Consider the following 15,000-nt stretch of genomic DNA (forward strand, 5'->3'; position numbering starts at 1 on the left):
CGCTTCATCGGTTACGTGTGAATTTAAATGGCCACAGTCCTCCAGAGTCGATATATATGTAATGATACTACATGTTGGCACACTACTCGTGTGTGGCAGGTCCATATATTGTTAGCCAAAGATGTGTGATGAGGGAAAGTGTGTGTATTTTTTTTTAAAAATGAGACAGTGGGGACATTCATCTGAATACAGAAGCAGCATGTTGGGACCACAGCCAGAACACAGGAAGCATAGAAAATGGCCTGTTTCTCCTTGTAGAGAAGGGAAAAGATAGAAGAAAAGAGGACAGGATAGATGAAATGAATGCGTCTGCGTCTGTGTGTGTGAGAGAGATAGAGACGGAAAGAGAGAGAGTGTGTGTGTGTGTGTGAGAGAGAGAGAGAGAGAGAGAGATAGAAAGAGAGAGAGAGAGAGAGAGATAGAAAGAGAGAGAGAGAGTGTGTGTATGTGTGTGTGTGTGAGAGAGAGAGAGAAAGAGAGAGAGAGAGAGATGTGAGGGGTAGAGAGAGAGAGAGAGGGCGAGGAAAGAGAAAGAAAGACTGAAGAAGGGAAGTAAGGGAGGGCTAGAAGAGGCCCTTGTCCTAGAGTAATGGGCCTGTTGCATTTTTAATAAAGGGCCACTTTGTAACAACGAGAGGCTGATGGATTTTCTGCTTTTAAAGGGGCTTACTTGGCATTTATTTATTTATTTGTCTATTTTCTTCGCCGCGTTGCGCAGCGTCCTTTTAGGGCATGGGGTGTAAGTGCTCGACAAAGACTCCATATAGGGGGATAAATAGTGGAGGCGGGAGAACGTATAACCCTAAGCCACGGAGAGGCCAAGCGAGAGCAAGAGAGATCGATCAAGGTCTACCGTCAATGCTGCCGACCCGCCCCCCTGGACACCGGCAGAGAAATGAGGGGGCCACGCTACTACGCTTGCTTGGCTCTCCTCAGCCCTCGCGGCCAGGGAAATGTGTGTCTCGCTGCCAAATGAACACTGGGGAAGCACTGCCATGCCATGGCCATTGCCAGCCATCGCCATCTCCAAGGCTGGGCTAGGGGAGAAATAGGCCCCGCACACTTTTGTATTAAAGGGGCCCCCTCATAATGGGCTCCTATTTTCAGAAATATAATATATATATTTTTTGTTTGTTTTACATGTCTGAAAATAGGGGCCCACAAGGGTACAGAGCCCACCGGGAAATGCCCGCTTTGGCATATGGCCATTCAAGCCCTGGTGGTGTTTGTGCACTGTTTGAACCATTGAGAAAGAGTACGAAGTGTTGGTTGCATATGACTGGGAATGGGCAAAGAGAACAAAGAGCTTGGATGAATGCAGGATTTTTTCAATTTATTTTATTTTTTAGGACTGTTTGATTTTGAGATGTTTTCAAGAAGCAAGTGGGAGAGAGAGATCGAGAAGGAAAGGCGAAATGACCTCGGGCTGGATTCGAACTCGGGTCCCCGGTGTGACAGTGCAGTGCAGTGCCCTACCCATTCAGCCACGGCAGGGCCAGCAGGTTTTTCTTTTTTGAGTACCGTTTGATGGCATGAATGGCTTGTCAGAGTTAAATCCATACCAGTGTTTCTCAACCAGGGTGCCGGGGCACCCTGGGGTGCCGCAGGCCCTCCTCAGGGATGCCGCGGAAACGTGGCTGATAAATAAATTATGTAATTTAACACATATTTGTCTAAATTAATGAAGTATTGCTTAGTCAGTGGAGTCTTTCATCTGCCATTTATGCACAATAAAGTAAATTTAGGTTGCCCCAGTAAGCTGCAACTTCGAACGTAGGTTGTGTGACGTCTCCAAATGTGTTACTTTTCTAAGCTTTTGCATATCTCTATACTTAAAGAATCTATGCGTTTGTGGTATCCGATGCGATGCCATGTTACAGATTGTTGCTTTGGGGTGCCTTGAAAATTTTCAGTAATTGAAAGGGTGCCTCGCCTAAAAAAAGGTTGATAAACACTGATCCATACCATCTCGTTTTTTTGTTTAACTTGCTGCATGATTTGTGAGGCGGTCACTTGGGAAATGTGTATCGTACTACACATTCTGTCCTGTTCAGGTCTGCCGCAATGTACCGTATATATTTTTTATAAATGTAATACATGTATGAGGTATTCCTCCCGAGGCGATTGTAGTATTATGTATTCATGCTCACTCATGCATGCACACGCCAATTCATCTCTTTTAGAGTATCAAATTTATGTTATGGACTCACCTCTAGGGCCGCGGTTTTAGAATGCATACAAGAATTGAAAAGAAAGGAACTCAATGAATTCTTATCTGCGCGTTGAGAAACAGCCCTGTCTGCATCGTACAAATAAATAAATGCTGTTGACTGCGATGGTTCTATAACACTTACATTTAGCACCAGGGCACGGGCACATTTGTCTTTGCACTGAACGGATGAAAGCCCATTGCCCATTGGGAAACTCCAACTCCCATTGTCATTGTGACACAGCACTCCACAGCACACAAGTGAACACTGCACACTGCACACAACGAAATTGCATTTATGCCTCACCCGTGCAAGGGGGCAGCCCTCAGTGGCGCCCCATGGGGAGCAGTGCGGTGGAACGGTACCATGCTCAGGGTACCTCAGTCATGGATAGGGATGGGGGAGAGCACTGGTTGATTACTCCCCCCACCAACCTGGCGGGTCGGGAGTCGAACCGGCAACCTCTGGGATGCAAGTCTGACGCCCTAACCGCTCACCCATGACTGCCCAGATGGAGGGCTCAGTTTTTTTCCTTTTCATTTCTTTCTTGTGGGCCAAGTAAAAGTGTATTAATGAAACGCGGGTGAAAAATGGCGAGGGAGGGAGGTTGATTCTTGTCTCGGCGTAGTGTGGGAGAGAGATGCTGACCGGGGGCTATTCGCAGGGACATTCCATCCTCTGTTGTCGTCCTCTCCCACCTTCCACTCACCGCTCACGCCTCGCTCCCCTGTTTTTTAATCAGACAGACTCTCCTCTCCCGAGCTCTGGAGAACAGAACACCCAAGCCACCCACCCGTCCACCTACCCGCCACCTCTCCTATCCACCCATCCACCCCCCACCTCCTCTCTCCTATCCACCCATCCACCCCCCACCTCCTCTCTCCTATCCACCCATCCACCCTCCACCTCCTCTCTCCTATCCACCCATCCACACCCCACCTCCTCTCTCCTATCCTCCACCCACCACGTCCACCTTCCGAGCTATGGAGAACAGCCACCCATCCACCTAACCCCCACCTCTCACCTCCTGCCTGTTATCCTCCATCCACCACCTCCTCTCTCCTATCCTCCACCCTCCACCTCCACCTCCTCTATCATATCCACCTCCTCTCTCCTATTCCGCACCCACCTCCTCTCTCTCCTGTCCTCCACCTCCTCTCTCCTATTCCCCACCCACCTCCTCTCTCTTCTGTCCTCCACCTCCTCTCTCCTATTCCGCAACTCCCACATTCTCTCTCTTACCCCCACCCACCACCTCCTCTCTCCTATCCCCCACCCACCTCCACCTCCTCTCTCCTATTCCCCAACTCATCCCTCCTCTCTCTTATTCCCCAACTCCTCCCTCCTCTCTCCTATCCCCCACCCACCACCTCCTCCAGCTCCACCACCCCCACCACCACCAGTAGCGGCGGCTCTCATTTCTGCACAGCCTAAACCAAGGACACCCACCCAGGGAGGATCGTACAAGCAAAGCATCATAAATCCTGGAATTCAGTCTCGCTGGGATTTAGCAAAAAAAAAAGAAAAGAAAAAGACAGAAGGAAAAAAAACATCTCCCTTCACTGCATAGCACACACACATCCCTCTCAACAACCCACCGTCACCACCATCCACCTCCCAACGCACACGCGCGTGCGTGCGTGCGCGCGCACGCACACACACACACACACACATGAATACGAAAAAAACACACACACACACACACACACACACACACACACACACACACACACACACACACACACATACACACACATACACACACACACACATACACACACAAACTCATGCATACCTCTCCGCTTTAGTACCCACAAGAGAACTCTGCCTAATCAGATTCAGCCTCAGCTGCGTTTAACCCTGCATAACGACAAGGCTATTCTCCATGCTCCATTGGAGTAACAGCCGTGTGGCACCCAATACAGTCAAGTAAAATTAAAGGCATTAAAGATGGCTATGCGATAGCGGAACGGGCTCGGGGAAGTCTTCCTGTTTAGCATCCTCCCCCCCATCCCCCTACACCTTCATCTCCTCCTCTTCCCCCTACACTCTCATCTCCACCACATCCTCCTCCTCCTCCCCCTCCCATCCTCCTGCACCTTCATCTCCTCCTCCTCCTCCCCTACACCTTCAACACCCCCACATCCTTCTCCTCCACCTCCTTCTACCTGCTCCTCAACCTCCTTTTCCTTCTCTTCCTCCTCCTTACACTCTTAAAAAAGATTGGTTAAAATAAACAAAAAATTTGTAGTTTTTAACCGATCTGTTCGATTAATATGTGTCCGAGAGAAATATTAGTCAAAATAACCGATTAGACTTTAGTTAAAATTTCAACCAATCTAGATCGGTTAAAAAACTAACCAATTCCATATCGGTTGTTTTGACCAATAGATTGGTTATGTTTAACCAATCTTTATAAGTCAAAAATGTACCAATCCCCCAATGGTTGTTTTGACCAATTTGTTCGATTAATATGTGTCCGACACAGATATTGGTTAAAATTTTAACCGATTTGCTTGGTTAGATGGACACTGCAATTACTTCACTTCAAATTAACAGTTTCAAAGCTATATCAATCATAACCAATAACCAAGATTTGAGTTTGTTTTCACAAAGTTTATTAACAATTTAATTTCAAAAGGCTTTAAAGCACTGATCTGAAAGGATGGGGATACAGTAACTTACAGCAATCTGTTCCTTCCCAACACTGATGATGGTAAAGTTGTGTGGACACAACAAAAAGACAGGCTGGTATTAAGGGACATTTAAAAAAAAAAGAAAAATCAAAAGCAGAGGTAACATTTTATGCTTGGTGAGCCGTTTTCAACGAAAATTCAAATTACAAATGCATGCATATCCTGTGACTATTACTTACTTACAAAACGTTAAGGTTGTGCTTGACAACCGGAGAAAACCTCAGAGTCAACATGATCTTACTTTAAGTTATATTCAAAGAACAGTACATTTTTGCAAAACAACGAGGCAAGTATCACTTAGAATGGCATACAATGCTGTTTCTCCAGTACCAGGTAAATTACCTGAAATTGCATAGGATGTAGTCTGCATGTCAGTGGAATCAGAAGTAATTAAAATGCACATGGTGTGGAGTGGTGGTGACTGCGTAGATGTTTAAAAAAATGTCCAGTGACTACAGAGCAACTTGAAGTGAGAAATGTTCCAGTACCTTGGCCCACGTGTTGGTTGAGATGGTTATATCGTACACATATTCAAAAGAGGCAAAAACAGAGTTAAACTGTGGTGGATATGCCAAGTTACACACCCAGTAGAGCATGAAAAGCTTGTCACTGCGCAAGTCAGGCAATCAGCAACAGGAATGGTTACGTTGTCATCCATGGCAGTGATGACAATGCCGTGTCAAACTCTCGCCTCCTAGTAGTGGGGTCCTTGAAACCTTCTCAGTGTCAGTGCCGAGGGATGCAAAGTTGGTTCCAGTCTGAAATAATTTTTAAGATTTGAGAGAGAGAGAGAAAGAGAGAGAGAGAGAGAGAGAGATACATCAATGGTGCTTAGCCCCATAATGCACGCCATACCATCTGAAACATGCTGTAATAGTCATTGAAAGGTTAATTGCCAGTACTACTCTACTATGACATAACATAGGGCCTTTAGTAATGCACTGCGACTCAGTAATTGCCATTCTGGTAACCACAAAATTTATAACGCCCTGTTTTAACAGGTTATATAGAAAGCTTTACTCTACTGAGTGAACGGTATAAATCATGCAGTATCTGGAAGCTTAATTAACACCAAGTATAGCCAAAATCAACAATGCACACAACTATATCGTGACTTGTTCTTTCTAAATAAAGGTTAAAAAAATGTCTGGCAGACGTACCAAACTTGGCATCTCCAGAAAGCGTGGAAATTTCTCAAAGATGTCACGCATGGAGGGGGAGTCCTCAGCGATCCTGAAAAATACAACAAATTGAGAAAATGTAACCCAAATACTCCAATCAATGAAACGGTGGGCTCAGTGTCATAGGCCTAACAGCAGAAGGCATCAAGGGTGCGTTTGTAAACTGACGCTCTGACCACACAACAATTGGTAATGTCATGTATGAGCAGTGGTGGACAAAGTAAAAGTAAAAGTTTTTTTTTTGTTTTTAAACAGTTTCTTTCCAACACAGGTAACTTATCTGAGTAAAAAGTAGACCAATGTACTTGTCTTACAATGAGCTGATTCTGCACAGGTTGGATTGAGTTTGTGGTGGGTTCTTGTTAGGTTTTTATTGTTTTTCAGTAATAACACAGTCTATCTCAATAGGTAGGTATACTGGAGCAAACGGTGTAACAGCTATGTAATATCATGTGCTACTGTTGTAATTACACCACAAAAGTACTTTTACTTTGTCCACCACTGTGTACGAGTGTGTTATTCAGACTGTTAGATAGTAGACATTTGAAACACACATTTGGTGCAGATTTATTAAAATTTGCTTACCGGTACATTTAGAAACTGTTTTTTTTCAGTATTTTTAGACATGGTGCTACAAAGGGGATCAATGTACTGTAACCAGGCAGCTGCCATCCTTAACCCTGTAGTGCAGCGTTATGGCTCTATGTAATGTCATAGCAATGTTGTTTTATGTGTTTAAGCATTTTCAGCAAGTGAATAGGGTCGCTGGCGACCTATCCTCTCAAAATAACACAAAAGATGAACAGGATGCATCTCTGATTAACAGTGTGTCGTTCAAACTGTTAAGACATTTGAAACACACATACATGTGGTGTACATTTGTGAATGGTTGCTAACCTTTAGAAATTCTGTCAATGTTCAGAAGCATTTGCAGACATGGTCCAGGGGGCTCAAGTACGACCAGAGAGCAACCATCCAGCAATAAGGATATCTTCTCACCTGCACACAACATTAACACACAACACACAACATTAATTTGCATCTCATATTGACAGCATGAAATACATAGCATGTTTAACACTTCGACTTTTATAAAATACATGGATTAGTTTTGTGTGAATTCATGAACTTAAACTCACCTCTTGCAACAGTGTTTATTTTCTCTGAGGTACACCACACCAGAGGAATCACTCAGTGTAATCAGACAGCTTCCATGTAGGATCCTTCAGTAATATTCTCAGTCATCTGCAAAGCATGACAGCACAAAACATGAACATGATTATGCATTTATAGGCCTTATTATTACAAGAAAATAATGAAAAATGATAACACCGTCACCACCACGACACAATATGATGATGAATAGGCCTAGAGTATGAAACATCTAAAAGATACATGTCTGTATACATGTAAAATGTTTTTTGTTTGTTTGTTTTATATCATTGATCATTTTCCCAGACGGATTGACAACAGATGGCTCAAAGAATTCAGTGTGCTAAACTGGAGGGCAAAAAGAGCAGATTATCTATCTTTCTGGATATTTTACTCATCACTTGAAATTAAATCTAAATCTAATCTAAGATGTCACGCATAGAGGAGGAGTCCTCAACGATCCTGGAAAATACAACAAATTGACAAAATGTAACCCAAATACTCCAATCAATGAAACGGTGGGCTCAGTGTCATTGGCCTAACAGCAGAAGGCACTAAGGGTGCGTTTGTAAACTGTCGCTCCGAGCACATAACATATTGGTCATGTCATGTATGAGTGTGTTATTCAGACTGTTAGATAGTAGACATTTGAAACACACATTTGGTGCAGAGTTATAAAAAATGCTTACATTTACAAACTGATTTTTCTCAGCATTTTTAGACATGGTGCTACAAAGGGGATCAATGTACTGTAACCAGGCAGCTGCCATTATTCCTTAACTATCCTCTCAAAATAACACACGGCATGAACAGGACGCATCTCTGATTAACAGTGTGTGCTTCAAACTGTTAAGACATTTGAAACACACATACATGTGGTGTAAATTTATGAATGGTTGCTAACCTTTAGAAATTCTGTCAATGTTCAGAAGCATTTGCAGATATGGTCCACTACGACCAGAGCTACCATCCAGCAATAAGGATATCTTGGCCATCTTCTCAGCTGCAATAATAACACACAACATTAGTATGCATCTCATATTGACAGCATGAAATACAGAGCAAGTTAGAACTTTGACTTTTTAAAAATACATGGATAGGTTTTGTGTGACTTTATAAACTTAAACTCACCTCTTGCAACAGTGTTTATTTCTCTGAGGTACACCACACCAGAGGAATCACTCCGTGTAATCAGCCAGCCTTATGTAGGATCCTTCAGCAATATTCTGTCATCTGCAAAGCAAGACAGCACAAAACATGAACATGATTATGTATCAATATGCCTAATTATTACACAAAAATAAAGTTTCAAAAAATGATAACACCACCATGACACAATAGGCTGAATAGGCCTACAATATGAAACATCTATAAGATGCATTTCTTAAATTGTTTTCATTGATCATTTTCCCACACTGATTGACACCAGATGGCTCAAAGAATTCAGTGTGCTAAGCTAGAGGGCAAAAAGAACAGATTATATATCTTTCTGGATATTTTACTCATCACTTGAAATGAAATCTGATGCATAGCCCACTTGTTAAGACCTCTAAAATCACTAGGCCTACTAGTAGATCCAAAAAGGATGGGCAAAGAAATCTAAATATTTATTGCAGTAACCATACAAATTAAGCATCTTTGATTAAGCCAAAAAAAGCACCCTACACATCTGGGTGTTTCTGGGCTCATTATTTCAGGAGAAATCTGTCAAATAGGTAATGCCTATTTATTGAAAAGAACACGATCTGATGGCTGACAGTGGTTTCTCCACAGAGAGAACAGCCCACAGAGTTGGCAGTAACATAATGGGACAAAACAGCACACTGTGTGCACAATAACAAGTTCAGAATCAGTTTACTTACTCACTTCCTTTACACAACGAACAGGGAAAGGCACATGTGTTAAAACATACTTCAGAGCAAGTGTATAGTCAAAATGAGTTCGTTTCTAACAATAAAAATCAGGCATAAGTTCTGGCTACTTCAAGCTTCTGAGTCAGCTAAAAGATAAGCTGATGTTGCTAACGAACTTCTAGCTAGCTCTTCTCTCTGGTATTTGTGTTTTACTTTGGCTCAAGTACATTAACTGGATATCTTCAGAGCATAATTATACTCAAAGGGAGTTCGTTTCTAACAAAAAAAAGACTTTAGCTAGCTAATGTTGCTAGCGGACAAGAGATTCATTATTCAGTTTGGCTAGCTCTAATGTTGCTAGCGGACATTTAGCTAGCTCTTAACTTTGGCGCCAACAGTCTTACAACACTAACTTGGCATGTTGTAACTTCAGAACAAAATTATATCCAAAATGTGTTCGTTTCTAACAAGAAATCAATATTCAGTTATGAATACATCGGGCTATTTCAAACATCCCTCAACAAAGGCAACATGATTTAACCGTTAGACTATAGCTAATTGCTGCTAGCGAACCACCTCATCATGCAGCGCTAGTCGCTGGCTCTTTCAGGTGAAGAGGCTGGCGCAAACAATCTCTGGCCGGCGGGGAAGCACTCCCTTCGGCCCTCCTCCAGAAACCACTGATAGCTATGTTGCTAGCGGACATTTAGCTAGGTCTTGACTCTGACATGGGTGTTTTGGCACCACTGGACAAGTTTTATAGCTCTTTCGGAGCAAATCTATATTGTACATTTCGTAGAGTTTGTTTCTAACAAAACACAAACTTTCCAACAAAGTTGTGAAAACAACCTAGGGCTAAGTTAGCATACCGGTAGTTATAATAGTGGCCTGTTAGCGGAGGTATGGTCTGAAGACAAATTCATTGCAAATTACCATCCTGAACAAGAAACAGTTTCGTTATTCACTGTATATTTGGCATTGTCTTGAAATTATTAACGAAACATTGAAAATAAACGAACTTACCTCACAAAGTGTTTGAATTCCACCAATATCTCAAACGGCTTTCCTGCAGCACCAAGATGGCGGCTTTGTCAGAAAATTGAGAAGCAGAGTTACGTACTTGACGTTGAGCGTCAGACCTGCGTCAGTTACCAATCTCTTGAGTAGGGTCTGTCTGCGTCCTGCAAGACAGGGGCGTGTCTTGAGAAGGCGTGTCTCGAGCGGTCTGAAGGCGTGTCTCGAGCGGTCTGAAAAATGGATTACACTTACTGTCAATGATTACACCACAGCCCTTTGAAACCCGTTGGAGCCATTGAAACCCATTCAAAACTTCATTTTTTCGATCTGACACAGAATATTTTTAATTTGACCTAAAGACACACCATGGGTCCTGTTTAAAAGTTGAGAACCTCAGCTTTCCATAACTGAAAGCGGTATTTTCCTAGCAGCTACCAATCCGAAGGTAGCCTACTTTAAGTGCGGAATTACTTTTCTAAAGATAGCGTTTTGTTTCCTTGGAAACGGACGCGGTTTATGTGTTACGCACACGCTATTTGACTCGGTTTTGCACTATTATGGATGCATTTCTAATCTTGACATGTTAATGGACAATCTATGCGAATTTCATAATGTGTTTTTATGTGATATGGGAGTAAATGTGTTTACATCCCGTCTGGGATTTGTTAAAATAGCTGGCCCGCTAGTTAGCTAGCAAGTGCTAGCTCTACACTACATCATGTGTCAAAAGTGGGAAGATTTGCCGACACTCAAGGCTGTGGATATAATGAACTGGTCTGTGAATGTTTTCAAAATGTTTTGCTTTGACAAATTGCTGATATTAAACATCCAAATCCTGGTGTTTCTTTGTGTATGTTTGGGCCATTGAGACAGATCGATTGTAATATCTATTTACTTGCTAGCTAACTAGCGGACTAGCTAACAAATCCCAGACGGGCGTACTGTTAACACATTTTACTCCCATGTTCCATAAAAACGCATTTTGAAACTCGCACAGATTGTTCATTAGAATGTCAAGATTAGAAATGCATCCATAATAATGCAAAACCGAGTCAAATGACATACATTGTTTTATCGCTTCGTCAGTCTGTCTGGCTTCATCTCTGTTCCGTTTCCAAGGAAACAAAACGCTATCTTTAGAAAAGTAACCCCGCTCTTAAAGTAGGCTACCTTCGGATTGGTAGATGCTAGGAAAATGCCGTTTTCAGTTATGGAAAGCTGAGGTTCTCAGCTCTCATCAGCTGAGGTTCTCAGTATCTCATCATTATATGAAATACCGTTTAACAACTTTTATTCACTGTTTGAATTCGTATGGCGGCGCTAAATCCTGTTTCCTGCCACTACCGGTAGGCGTGTCTCGAGAAGGCGTGTCTCGAGCGAGAGGTGGGCGTGTCTTTAGTGGACGCAGGACGCAGCCGGACACTATTGAATCTCTTAGTTAACATTTGCTTAACCAATGATATTAGTCATTTTTCAACCAATCTGTTATTAAAGTTAACCAATATCTTTGTTAAATCAACCAATTTGTTCTTAACCAATGATATTAGTTGTTAGCTAACCAATTTGTTTGTTTAATAGTTACCAATGTCACAGTTAATTTGACCAATATTGCCTCAACCAACGAGATTAGTCACTTTTTTAACCAATCTCTTTTAAGGGTGTACCCTCTCCTCCTACTCCTACTCCTCCTCCTCTACCTCCTCCTCCTCCTCCTCCTCCTCGCATCCTCCTCCTCTACCTCCCTCTCATCCTCCTCCTCCTCCTCCTCCCCCACATCCTCTTACACCTTCATCTCCACCGCATTCTCCTCCTCCCCCTCCTCCTCATCCTCTCCTCCTCTTCCTCTACCTTCTCATTTTCTTCCTCTTCCACATGGGTGTGTGAAGAGCAAACATGAAGAACTCCTCCTAGTCGTTTGGAGGAAGTAAACAGTCATTTGAGTTTTGAAGTGCTGATAGTGGGAATGGTTGATTAATAACTAAATCTTTTTTTCTCTTTCCTCTTTTTGCGTGTGTACTAGCCGTGGCTTCTATAGCTTTAGCCCCGCAAGCGAATTCGGCTCCTGCTCGGATTAGCTTATGTAAATAGTCCTTTTTGTTGGCTTCCAGTTGAATTAATTTTCTCAGCCAACAGCGCTTCGTATTTTCTTTCCCCCCCCCTTCTCTTTTCCCCTCTTTGTAATCACCGTAATTCGCACGGTAGACACTCCGAAACGTGTCCAAACAAATCCAAGAGGCCTGTGTCCAAATAGAGTTACGGCTAATGACACTGAAAGCAAGCCCCCCTCCACTCCCCCACCCCCTCCCCTTCCCTTCTCCCCAGGGCCGTATTAAGATGGCCAGGGGCTGAAGGTTGCTGTGGGCCCCCTCTCTAAGGGCAAATTTTTCGACAAATTTACATAGACAGTGTTATAATTACGAAGTAGGAATTAAGGATGAAAAGTCTCCCTACTGTACTCAACAACACAACAGATTCATTTTTCAACATTGCATCTTGCAATATTGCAGTTTTTCACTTTTGGCCGATCAGGGGCCCCCTAGCAGGTGGGAGAGGGGGCCCTAAGCTGCAGCCATATCTAGCCTGTGCATTAAACCGGCCCTGCTTCTCCCTCTTTAGCCTGGTACTGACCATCCCATAATATTACCATTTCCTCTACCCTTCTCCATCCCTTCATACCACTGCTTCAGTGTACAGTACCACCTGAGTTGGTTTTCTGAGGCCGGCACACAGAGAACAGGCCCGTAGCCAGCATTGTGGTGGGGGGGAATCTTTTCCCCCCGAAAGTGGACTTTATTTGGCTCCCAGCTCCAATGTTTCCCAAATACACGAGCACACTAAAAGTATTTTAATTCAGACATACTTTATTAATTATAAGTTTGTTGCAAGTCTGTTGTTGCTGTCCTTAATTGTTTGTCTGTTGCTCCCCACTCTTAACAGAAATGGGCAGCCGTGGCCTAGTGGTTAGAGAGTTGGTCTTTCACTCTAGGGGTTGCAGGTTCGAATCCCCCCTGACCTCTCCCTACATCTCCATCTATGGCTGAAGTGCCCTTGAGCAAGGCACCTAACCCTACACTGCTCCACGGACTGTAACCAATTCCCTGAAAAATAATAACTGTAAGTCGCTTTGAATAAATGAAAGCGTCTGTTAAGTGCAATGTAATGTAATGTAATGTAATGTAATGTAATGTAAATGGACATGAATTGCTTCAAATGAGCTATCTCCCCACATAGTGTCGGTCCAGTGTTGGCCCAGTTACTGCTATCTGACAGTTATTGTCTATGAAATGGCCTTCCAGTCAAAGTGGGATGCAACGTAGTTTGGGGGTTCGAGTGGGGGTGGGCGATGGGAGGGGGGGTTCGAACGAACCCCTCGAACCCCCCCTGGCTACGGGCCTGGAGAACATTCCAGTCTCTTGCTGAGGTGGCTGTGCACAGATGTGTTAAGCTAAGGCAGCTAGACCCACAGGTACCCACTGTAGCTCACCTCAACCCTCTATCTATCTCTCTGTCCCTCTCTCTCTCTCTATCTCTCTCTCTCTCTCTACCTCTCTCTCTCCCCTTCACACACACTCCCTCTCTCTCTCTCTCTCTCTCTCTCTCTCTCTCTCTCTCTCTCTCTCTCTACCTCTCTCTCTCCCCTTCACACACTCTCCCTCTCTCTCTCTCTCTCTCTCTCACTCTCTCTCTCCCATCTCTCTCTCTTTCGCTCTACCTCTCTCTCTCCCCTTCACTCTCTCTCCCCCTCTCTCTCTCTCTATCTCTCTCCCTCTCTTTCTGGGTCGGCCTGCTTAACTTGAGACTCGAGCGGCGGCACGCCTGATTGGCTCGTTCACTGGTTCTAATTTGGCCGGTCTGCCAGTTTGACCACGTAATTAATTACCGGTATCTGTTTGCATCGTGTCACGGCCCCTGTAGGGCCAGTAATTGTGCACGAGGCGTGCATGTGTGTGTGAAGTGTGTGTGTGTGTGTGTGTGTGTGTGTGTGTGTGTGTGTGTGTGTGTGTGTGTGTGTGTGTGTGTGTGTGTGTGTGTGTGTGTGTGTGTGTGTGTGTGTGAGGTAGCGTAGGTTCTGGATGGCCGGGGATCTCGGTGGAAGGAAACGTTGCTTTAGTCACGCCAGGCGAGGCAGCACAGCCCAGCACAGCCCAGCGCAGCGTATCGCGCCGCAGTCGAGCTCCTCTTGATGGTTCAGTTCCCTTCAGCTGCTCTTACGACCACAGAGGTGTAGTCGAAGCAGAGAGAGAGAGAGGGAGAGAGAGAGAGAGAGAGAGAGAGAGAGAGAGAGAGAGAGAGAGAGAGAGAGAGAGAGAGCTACATTACTAGGGAGTGGATGGGGTGGCCTGCGGTTGGGGGTGGATGTGGTGTGCTGGGGTTGGGGGTGGGGGTGAGGTTTCCTTTGGCTGTGTGTGATTAGCTAACCTATCTGTCACACTACACTGCTCTTGATTACTGCCTCTCTGCCCCATACACCCCCCAACACACACACACACACACACACACACACACACACACACACACCACACCACTACACCACCACCACTCCATACCGACTCCGACACTGACCAGCCACTCCATCTATAATAGCCGCCCTCCCTCCTACACACACACACGCACACACACACACACACGCACGCGCACACGCACACACAGACACAAAGACACACACACACACAGACACACACACACACACACACACACACACACACACACACACACACACACACACACACACACACACACACACACACACACCAACACCAGCATCCCCATTCTGACTCCGAGCACTCAATCCATCTTATATCTATACTACCCCCCACCCCAAACACACCTCACACACACTCACCTCAAACACCCCCACCTACACCAGTGATTCTCGGCCTGTGGGCCGGGA

The 15,000-nt window shown here is 44.3% G+C and overlaps 1 protein-coding gene and 1 long non-coding RNA gene across 6 annotated transcripts in view; one reads left to right on the top strand and one right to left on the bottom strand.

The window, feature by feature from the left end:
- The window catches only part of rbms3 (RNA binding motif, single stranded interacting protein), a 369,080-nt gene that overhangs the window by 15,121 nt on the left and 338,959 nt on the right, over positions 1-15,000 (top strand). The gene's annotated exons all lie outside the window — the stretch shown is intronic.
- LOC134448988 (uncharacterized) lies at positions 4,812-10,238 on the bottom strand. Its single transcript, XR_010034881.1, has 7 exons — positions 10,116-10,238; positions 8,371-8,472; positions 8,144-8,242; positions 7,227-7,332; positions 6,985-7,086; positions 6,067-6,139; positions 4,812-5,664 (listed from the first exon to the last, which is right to left on the bottom strand). It is a non-coding gene; the product is annotated as an uncharacterized LOC134448988 (long non-coding RNA).

This window comes from Engraulis encrasicolus, chromosome 5, assembly GCF_034702125.1.
Source record: "Engraulis encrasicolus isolate BLACKSEA-1 chromosome 5, IST_EnEncr_1.0, whole genome shotgun sequence".
Classification (NCBI taxonomy): Eukaryota; Metazoa; Chordata; class Actinopteri; order Clupeiformes; family Engraulidae; genus Engraulis; species Engraulis encrasicolus.